Source organism: Salmo salar, chromosome ssa28 (assembly GCF_905237065.1).
Source record: "Salmo salar chromosome ssa28, Ssal_v3.1, whole genome shotgun sequence".
In the NCBI taxonomy this organism is placed as follows: Eukaryota; Metazoa; Chordata; class Actinopteri; order Salmoniformes; family Salmonidae; genus Salmo; species Salmo salar.
In genome coordinates, this window is record NC_059469.1 from 24,873,062 (window position 1) to 24,881,680 (window position 8,619).

The 8,619-nt window shown below is 45.7% G+C and overlaps 1 pseudogene; it reads right to left on the bottom strand.

The window, feature by feature from the left end:
- Positions 1–521: 521 nt before the first annotated feature.
- On the bottom strand, positions 522–8,179 carry LOC106589705 (probable G-protein coupled receptor 75; annotated as a pseudogene).
- Positions 8,180–8,619: the final 440 nt, after the last annotated feature.

Below are 8,619 nucleotides of genomic sequence, written 5' to 3' on the forward strand. Positions count from 1 at the left end.
GTCAGTTCAACAATGTCAATAACACTTTGGGATCAGTATGGTGACGTATCTCTCTATTCTTCACGCTTTCCCCTCTGGACTAGGATACCTATCTTTATATTCCAGGGTAAAGTCAATGGGGGTTATTCTATACCTTGACTTTTTTTCCACCTCAAAAAAAAACAGTTCAATACCACATGATATTCAGAAAACGAGCATCTGTTTACTCTCTGGTGTCTTGTAGTAACAGTAATGTTGGTATAACAATATAGTGACCCCCTTAGTATCACTGACCTATATGCCCAAACCCTCTCCAGGTTAGACTGAAGGTGCAGTAGCTGATTAATCAATGAATCTATACATCAAGTTGGTAAGTTAGTCTGAAGGTATGGGGATCTATCTGATGCACTGAGGTGCTCTCAAAGTCTGGCAGAACCGCAAGACTATGTTGGACCACTGAGCTAAAACCTATTAGCATTAGCTTGGGGAGCCAAGCAAAGGTTATTCATCACATTAGACTGAAGGGATGGGTATCTAATCAATCATGGTGGTTGGTTAGACTGAAGGTATGGGCATGTTATGGGCATCTTATGGGCAGAGGTGCTCTCAACATCCTGCAGCATCTCTGGTGGGTGTGACAGTACATGGCAACATAGGACTTAGCAGCAGGCTGCAGATTGTTGGTAGTGGAGCCCGGTCCCGCTAAGGGGCTGCTGTTGTAGATACTGTAGTATGGCTCGATACGGGTGTTGATGGAGGTGGAGGTGCTAGGGGGCCGGGGTTTACGTCCACCATGCCAGCCCGTGACTCTCGGACTGGGGGCACAGTCCCGGGAATGACTGGGTCCACAGGCTTGATCCACCAGTCTCTTTTGGAGCTTGGGTGAGAGGACAGAGGCTGAGTTGGTCTCGTGGTGCGAGGACTTGTTACGGTTGACCTCGAGACTGCCTTTGCCCATGGCGTGGAGCCGTGTCGTGTGTTGCAGCAGAGGAACACCAGAGCCACCCATTGGAGGCAGCAGAGGATGCGGCGGCGGAGCCCGGCGCTGTTGCGGGAGTACACGAACGGGTTGATGCACGACTTAAAGAAGATGAGCGCGAAACCGCACAGTTCAAACTGGTAGTGAGCGAAGCTGCTCTCCGGGGGAAAGGATGTCCTGGGCTAAGACGACGCCCATGGGGAGACAACAAAGGAGGACGGAGAATACAATCACCACACAGGTTACTACAACCTTGGAGTCCTTGACTGTGGCCAGGTTGACAGTAGAGACTAGTTGGCAGCAGGTAGCTCCCTGGACAGCCCCAGGTACTAGACCCTGGCTAGTGGATCTGTTAGAGTAGGAGTGAGTCTGAATGAGTTGTAGGTTGTTGTAGGCCTGCTTCAGGTAGAGCGAAGGAACCTGGACAGCACACTGCATGACCTCTAACCCTCTTTCCCTCCCTCTCTCTCTCACCCCTATCGTTCTCTCTCCCTCCTTCCCTCTCCCCCCTCCTCCCACCCTCCCTCTCTCTCCCTCTCCCTCCCACCTGTGCGTTCTTCCTTAGCGTCTGAGCGATCATCAGGTAACAGATAGACACCACTGCCACGCAGAAGGCAAAGTCCACCAGGTAGACATAATAGAACCACCCTAGCACCCCCGTTAGGCTGAAGTGAGGCAGGCAAGGTTCCTCCTTTGTGGGGTAGGCTCACAGGGCTCACAGGGTAGCTATGGTGAAGCTGGAGGTCCAGAGGAGGGCGGAGTACAGGGAAGCGAGGCCATGCCGTTGGGCTGCTGGAGCCTTCGGAGGGTGATCACAGCTAGCCTTTCCAGAGACATGATGATGAAGGCTGAGCCCGTCAGGTGGCAGGTGACACACCCCCCCCCCCGTAACAAAAAGTATACTCTTAAGACTTTTGCAAACTTTCAAGAATCAGACCTGGGTTCAAATACTTGTACAAATAATTTCAAAGGGTGTGTTCGAGCAGTAAGGCTAACGAAGCCGACTGTTGGAGACATCCCTCTAGTGGTGTGGGGGCTGTGCTTTGGCAAAGTGGGTGGGGTTATATCCTGCCTGTTTGGCCCTGTCCGGGGGTATCATCGGATGGGGCCACAGTGTCTTCTGATCCCTCCTGTCTCAGCCTCCAGTATTTATGCTGCAGTAGTTTATGTGTCGGGGGGCTAGGGTCAGTCTGTTACATCTGGAGTATTTCTCTTGTCTTATCCGGTGTCCTGTGTGAATTTAAATATGCTCTCTCTAATTCTCTCTTTCTCTCTTTCTGTCTTTCTCTCGGAGGACCTGAGCCCTAGGACCATGCCTCAGGACTACCTGGTATGATGACTCCTTGCTGTCCCCAGTCCACCTGGCCGTGCTGCTGCTCCAGTTTCAACTGTTCTGCCTGCGGCTATGGAACCCTGACCTGTTCACCGGACGTGCTTGTTGCACCCTCGACAACTACTATGATTATTATTATTTGACCATGCTGGTCATTTATGAACATTTTAACATTTTAACATCTTGACCATGTTCTGTTATAATATCCACCCTGCACAGCCAGAAGATGACTGGCCACCCCTCATAGCCTGGTTCCTCTCTAGGTTTCTTCCTAGGTTTTTGGCCTTTCTAGGGAGTTTTTCCTAGGGAGTTTTTCCTAGCCACCGTGCTTCTTTCACATGCTTTGGTTGCTGTTTGGGGTTTTAGGCTGGGTTTCTGTACAGCACTTTGAGATATCAGCTGATGTACGAAGGGCTATATAAAAATAGTAGTTTTCCAACAGCAAGGCTCAGATCAATACGGCAGTGTCAACACAGCTGCTTGTTGTATCTGGGATCTACATGTGTTTATATTAGTTACTATGCTGTTACTAAGCAGTAATGTATTACGGCAGTGTTACTAGGAAATGCACATGCGCACTATTGGGCCGGGGGCTGTAGAGCACGAGAGGTTTTAACTAAACGAAAACTAACTGTACTCCCGTCTCCTGCCTGGTCATTTCTCCACAACACAAATATTACAGTGGCGACGAGGTGATTAAACTTGCTTGAAGGGAAGAATGTTGCGTGAGTAATGAAACTCAAAATAATTATGTAATTCGTCAGTTATTTTGTATTTTCTTTCGCCAGTAGAAAAGGCTAACTGCTAGTAGGTACAGTATTCAGGAGCTGCCAAGTAGCAAGACTATTGGAGTCCAGAATAGCGACACTGCCCTCTGGTGGTTAAATTTAAAAAACTGTCATTGAACCCATTGAAATTAGGCGATCTCAGTGGAGAAATATTGTCAAGAAAAAAAAAGGAAGAAGAAACGTTACACGGTGTGTAAATGATTACAAATGACTGCAGTGAATGAAGTAATTGCAGAAACTTCTGAAGTGAAGAATTAGACGGAAATTCAGAAAATTAAGGAATACAAGGAATAAGGAAACTGAACAATTAACTGTGAAAATGGCAACCATTAGTCAAGTACCAGAGTTTGAGGCTACGAAAGAGGATTTTGATTCCTGTTTGGAGCGTTTTGAGCGTTGGCTGGCTGCCAATGAAATCAAAGATGAAAAGAAAGCAGACGTATTTCTCAGTGTTTTGGGTCCAACTGAGTATGGATTGCTGAAAGGTCTCATTGAACCAATAAAAGCAGTGGAGTTGAACTATGCAGAACTGACTGAAACTCTTCAAGGCATTTCAAGCCTAAGCCAATTCTCATTGCAGAACATTTCAGATTTTACCAATGTCACCAGAGTCAAGGGGAAACCGTGGCTGACTACATCCTTGCATTGAAAAGGCTGGCAAGTACATGTGATTTCGCACGATTTCTTGATGTTGCTCTTCGAGACAAGTTTGTATGTGGTCTCACAGGTGAAGCATATCACAGAAGGCTTCTGTCAGAGAAGGACCTGACCTTTAAGAAAGCCTGTGATATCGCCCGTGGACTCGAGCTTGCCCACAGGGATACTATTGAGCTATCGGGACATGCAGAACGTCAGAAAGGTGTTCACAAGGTCAGTGATGCACATGGTGAAAAAGGCTCACAAAAGTCACACTTTTCTCAGTCCCGTCCTCAAGGTTACACAAGAACAAAGCAGCCCACATCTCAAAGGTCTAAGCCAAGTTGCTACAGATGTGGGGGAGATAATCATCAGCACAGTGAATGTCGATTCCAAACTGAAAAGTGCCACAATTGTGGAAAGGTTGGACATTTACAGAGAGTGTGTAAAGCTCCAAAACGCACAGCAAGAGCGCACAAAGTGTCAGACGCAGCACAAAAAGATGAAGTTACAACTGAAACAGTATTGGAACTGTTCAGTGTACACAGCTCAACAACAAAAAGATGGAATCTATCTCAGCATGGAGTTAGCGGGAAAACCAGTAAAAATGCAGCTGGACACCGGAGCGTCTGTATCTCTGGTTCCAGAGAGACACTACAAAGAAAAACTGAAAGAGTGTCCTCTTCAGCCAGCGTCCAACTGCCTTTCTTCATACACTGGTGACACTATTCCTGTGTTAGGGCAGATCCAGGTACCAGTCCGGTATGAGGGGAAGGAGTGGACGCTACCGCTTGTCATTGTTAAAGGAGAAAAATCAGCCTTGCTAGGCAGAAACTGGCAACCAAAGATCAAGTTGAACTGGGGAGAAATCTTCAGTCTGAGAAATGACAAACCAGTGAGTCAGGCTACACTCACTAACATGCTGGAGAAGCACAAATAACTTTTCAAAGATGGCTACGGCGAAATACAAGACTTCACAGCAAAAGTCAGAGTGCAAGAAGGAACCACGCCTATCTTTCACAAACCACGTCCAGTTCCCTATGCTCTTAAGGAAGCAGTAGAGAAGGAACTGGACCGCCTACAGAAGAATAACATTTTCATGAAAGTAGCGAGGAGCGACTGGGCCGCTCCGATCGTTGTAGTCCCAAAGAAAGACAAGACCGTCAGAATGTGCGGAGACTACAAGGTCACAGTAAATCGCTGCATACTACCAGAGGAATATCCATTACCAAACGCTAAAGATCTATTTGCCACTCTAGCTGGTGGGAAGGTTTTCAGTAAGCTGGACCTGGCATTCGCTTATCAGCATGTCACGTTCTGACCTGTAAAGGTGTTATTTGTTAGTGTTTAGTATGGTCAGGATGTGGCAGGGGGGATTTTGTTTATGTTTCGGGGATTGTTAGTCTATGTGTATAGACAAGGGGTGTTTGATTAGAGTGGTCTAGAGTTTTGGTATATGTTCTATGTTAGGGCATTTTCTATGTTTATTCTAGTCACTCTGTTTCTATGTGCAGTTTTGTTCTTGACCTTCAATTGGAAGCAGCGGCTCCTCGTTGCTTCTGATTGAAGGTCCTATAATTAGGGGTTTGTTTGTATTGTGTATTGTGGGTAGTTGTATTCTGTTTTGTGCTTATCACCTGACAGAACTGTTAGTGTCGTTTCCGTTAATTGTATACGTGTTTATTTGTTTCTCCTTCTTCAATATTAAAAAAGAAGATGAGTATACACTTCCCTGTTGCGTCTTGGTCCTCCACACACGACACACGTTACACAGCAACTGAAGCTGGATCCGGAGTCAGAACAGTATCTGACCGTCAATACACACAAGGGGCTATTCAGATTCAATCGCTTGGCCTATGGAATCTCGACAGCTCCAGCGATATTCCAACACACAATGGATCAGATCATGGATGGTATAGACAATGTTGTGTGCTTCATGGACGACATCCTCGTGTCAGCACCAACCATTGGAGAGCACCTTATCTCAGAGCTGAGGTCATTTTTGGGGCTCCTGAACTATTACGGAAAGTTTGTGGCAAACTTGTCCACATTGTTGCATCCACTTCACCAACTGCTGCAGGCCGATACCAAGTGGAATTGGTCCCCACAATGCGAAGAAGCAAACAGCGTCTGCTAAAGAGCAAGTGGCTTGCCCACTACAACACAGAGATGAAGCTGAGACTGGCGTGTGATGCATCTCCATACGGAGTAGGAGCCGTCATCTCACATGTTCTACCGTCAGGTGAAGAACACCCTATTTCATTTGCATCACAGACTCTGTCACCAAGTGAGAAAAATTATGCTCAAATTGAGAAGGAAGCCCTGAGCATAATATTCGGAGTGAAGAAGTTTTACAAATACCTCTATGGAAGGAAGTTCCAACTGCTGACAGATCACAAGCCTCTGTTGGCCATCCTTGGACCAAAATCAGCTATACCAACCCTTGCTGCACTTCGAATGCAACGTTGGGCTCTGATATTGCTAGCCTACGACTATGAGATTGAGTACAGACGATCCAGTGATCACGCAAATGCAGATGCACTATCAAGACTACCATGCAATAGTGACTCCGACAGTGAAGATGATAGAGCAGTCCTCCAGATCTCTCTCATTGACGAACTGCCCGTATCTGCTTCAGACATAGCAGAAGAAACGAGGAAAGACCCAGTGCTTTCCAAAGTCTTGGACTTAACATTAGGTGGTTGGCCAACGTTCGTAAATGACGATAACCTTCGTCCATTCATCAACAAGAAAGACTAGTTGTCCACTGATCAAGGATGTGTTCTGTGGGGATCAAGGGTGGTGGTACCTCACAAATCCCAGAGGAGACTGCTATCTGACCTGCATGAGGGACATCCAGGGATCACTCGAATGAAAGCACTCGCCTGCAGTTATCCTCTATGGGCTAGGTGGGACGCTTGCGTCCCACCTACGTAACAGCCACTGGCAGCCTGTGGCGCGATTTTCAAAACGTTAAAAATCCTATTACTTCAATTTCTCAAACATATGACTATTTTACAGCTATTTAAAGACAAGACTCTCGTTAATCTAACCACACTGTCCGATTTCAAAAAGGCTTTACAACGAAAGCAAAACATTAGATTATGTCAGCAGAGTACCCAGCCAGAAATAATCAGACACCCATTTTTCAAGCCAGCATATAATGTCACCAAAACCCAGAAGACAGCTAAATGCAGCACTCACCTTTGATGATCTTCATCAGATGACAACCCTAGGACATTATGTTATACAATACATGCATGTTTTGTTCAATCAAGTTCATATTTATATCAAAAACCAGCTTTTTACATTAGCATGTGACGTTCAGAACTAGCATACCCCCGCAAACTTCCGGGGAATTCGCTAACATTTTACTAAATTACTCACGATAAACGTTCACAAAAAGCATAACAATTATTTTAAGAATTATAGATACAGACCTCCTCTATGCACTCGATATGTCCGATTTTAAAATAGCTTTTTGGTGAAAGCACATTTTGCAATATTCTAAGTACATAGCCCAGGCATCACGGGCTCGCTATTTAGACACCCGGCAAGTTTAGCACTCACCATAATCATATTTACTATTATAAAAGTTTGATTACCTTTTGTTGTCTTCGTCAGAATGCACACCCAGGACTGCTACTTCAATAACAAATGTTGGTTTGGTCCAAAATAATCCATCGTTATATCCGAATAGCGGCGTTTTGTTTGTATGCGTTCCAGACACTATCCGAAATAGTAAAGAAGTGTCGCGCGCATGGCGCAATTCGTGACAATAAAATTCTAAATATTCCATTACCGTACTTCGAAGCATGTCAACCGCTGTTTAAAATCAATTTTTACGACATTTTTCTCGTAGAAAAGCGATAATATTCCGACAGGGAATCTCCTTTTCGGCAAACAGAGGAAAAAATCCCAAAGGCGGGGGCGGTCGGGTCACGCGCATAAGCCCAGTGTCCCTTGATCGGCCACTTGAGAAAGGCGATAATGTGTTTCAGCCTGGGGCTGGAATGACGACATTCTGTTTTTTCCCGGGCTCTGAGCGCCTATGGACGACGTGGGAAGTGTCACGTTAGAGCAGAGATCCTTAGTAAATGATAGAGATGGAAAAGAAGTTCAAGAAATGGTCAGACAGGCCACTTCCTGTAAAGGAATCTCTCAGGTTTTGACCTGCCATTTGAGTTCTGTTATACTCACAGACACCATTCAAACAGTTTTAGAAAATTTAGGGTGTTTTCTATCCATATGTAATAAGTATATGCATATTCTAGTTACTGGGTAGGAGTGGTAACCAGATTAAATCGGGTATGTTTTTTATCCAGCCGTGTCAATACTGCCCCCTAGCCCTAACAGGTTATCTGTGGTGGCCTGGACTGGATCAGGACATTCAACAGCATGTAGGCCACTGCTCACCTTGTGAAGCTGTTCGCAACAAGCCTGCTGCTGCACCTCTGCATCCATGGTCCTGGGCTGCTACACCTTGGGAATGCATCCATTACGCAGAGATTGACAAGCAACATTTCCTTGTTGTCGTCGATGTCCATTCCAAGTGGATGGAAGTGTTCCCTACTCAACTGACCACAGCTGAGAAGACCATCAATCTTCTCAGACACTTGTTCGCATCCTTTGGACTAGTCAAGGAGCTCGTATCGGACAATGGCCCTCCTTTCACGTCAAACGATTTTGAAATGTTTCTCAAGAACAACGGAGTAAGGCACATCCTGTCACCACCTTACCATCCGGCATCAAACGGAGCAGCCGAGAGAGCCGTGCAAACCTTTAACCTCTCGTCCCACACTATTCAACAGCCAGTGACAAATCAGAACGGCAAATTTAAAACCACAAAATGTCATAATTCAAAGTTCTCAAACATAGGACTATTTTACACCATTTTATAGATA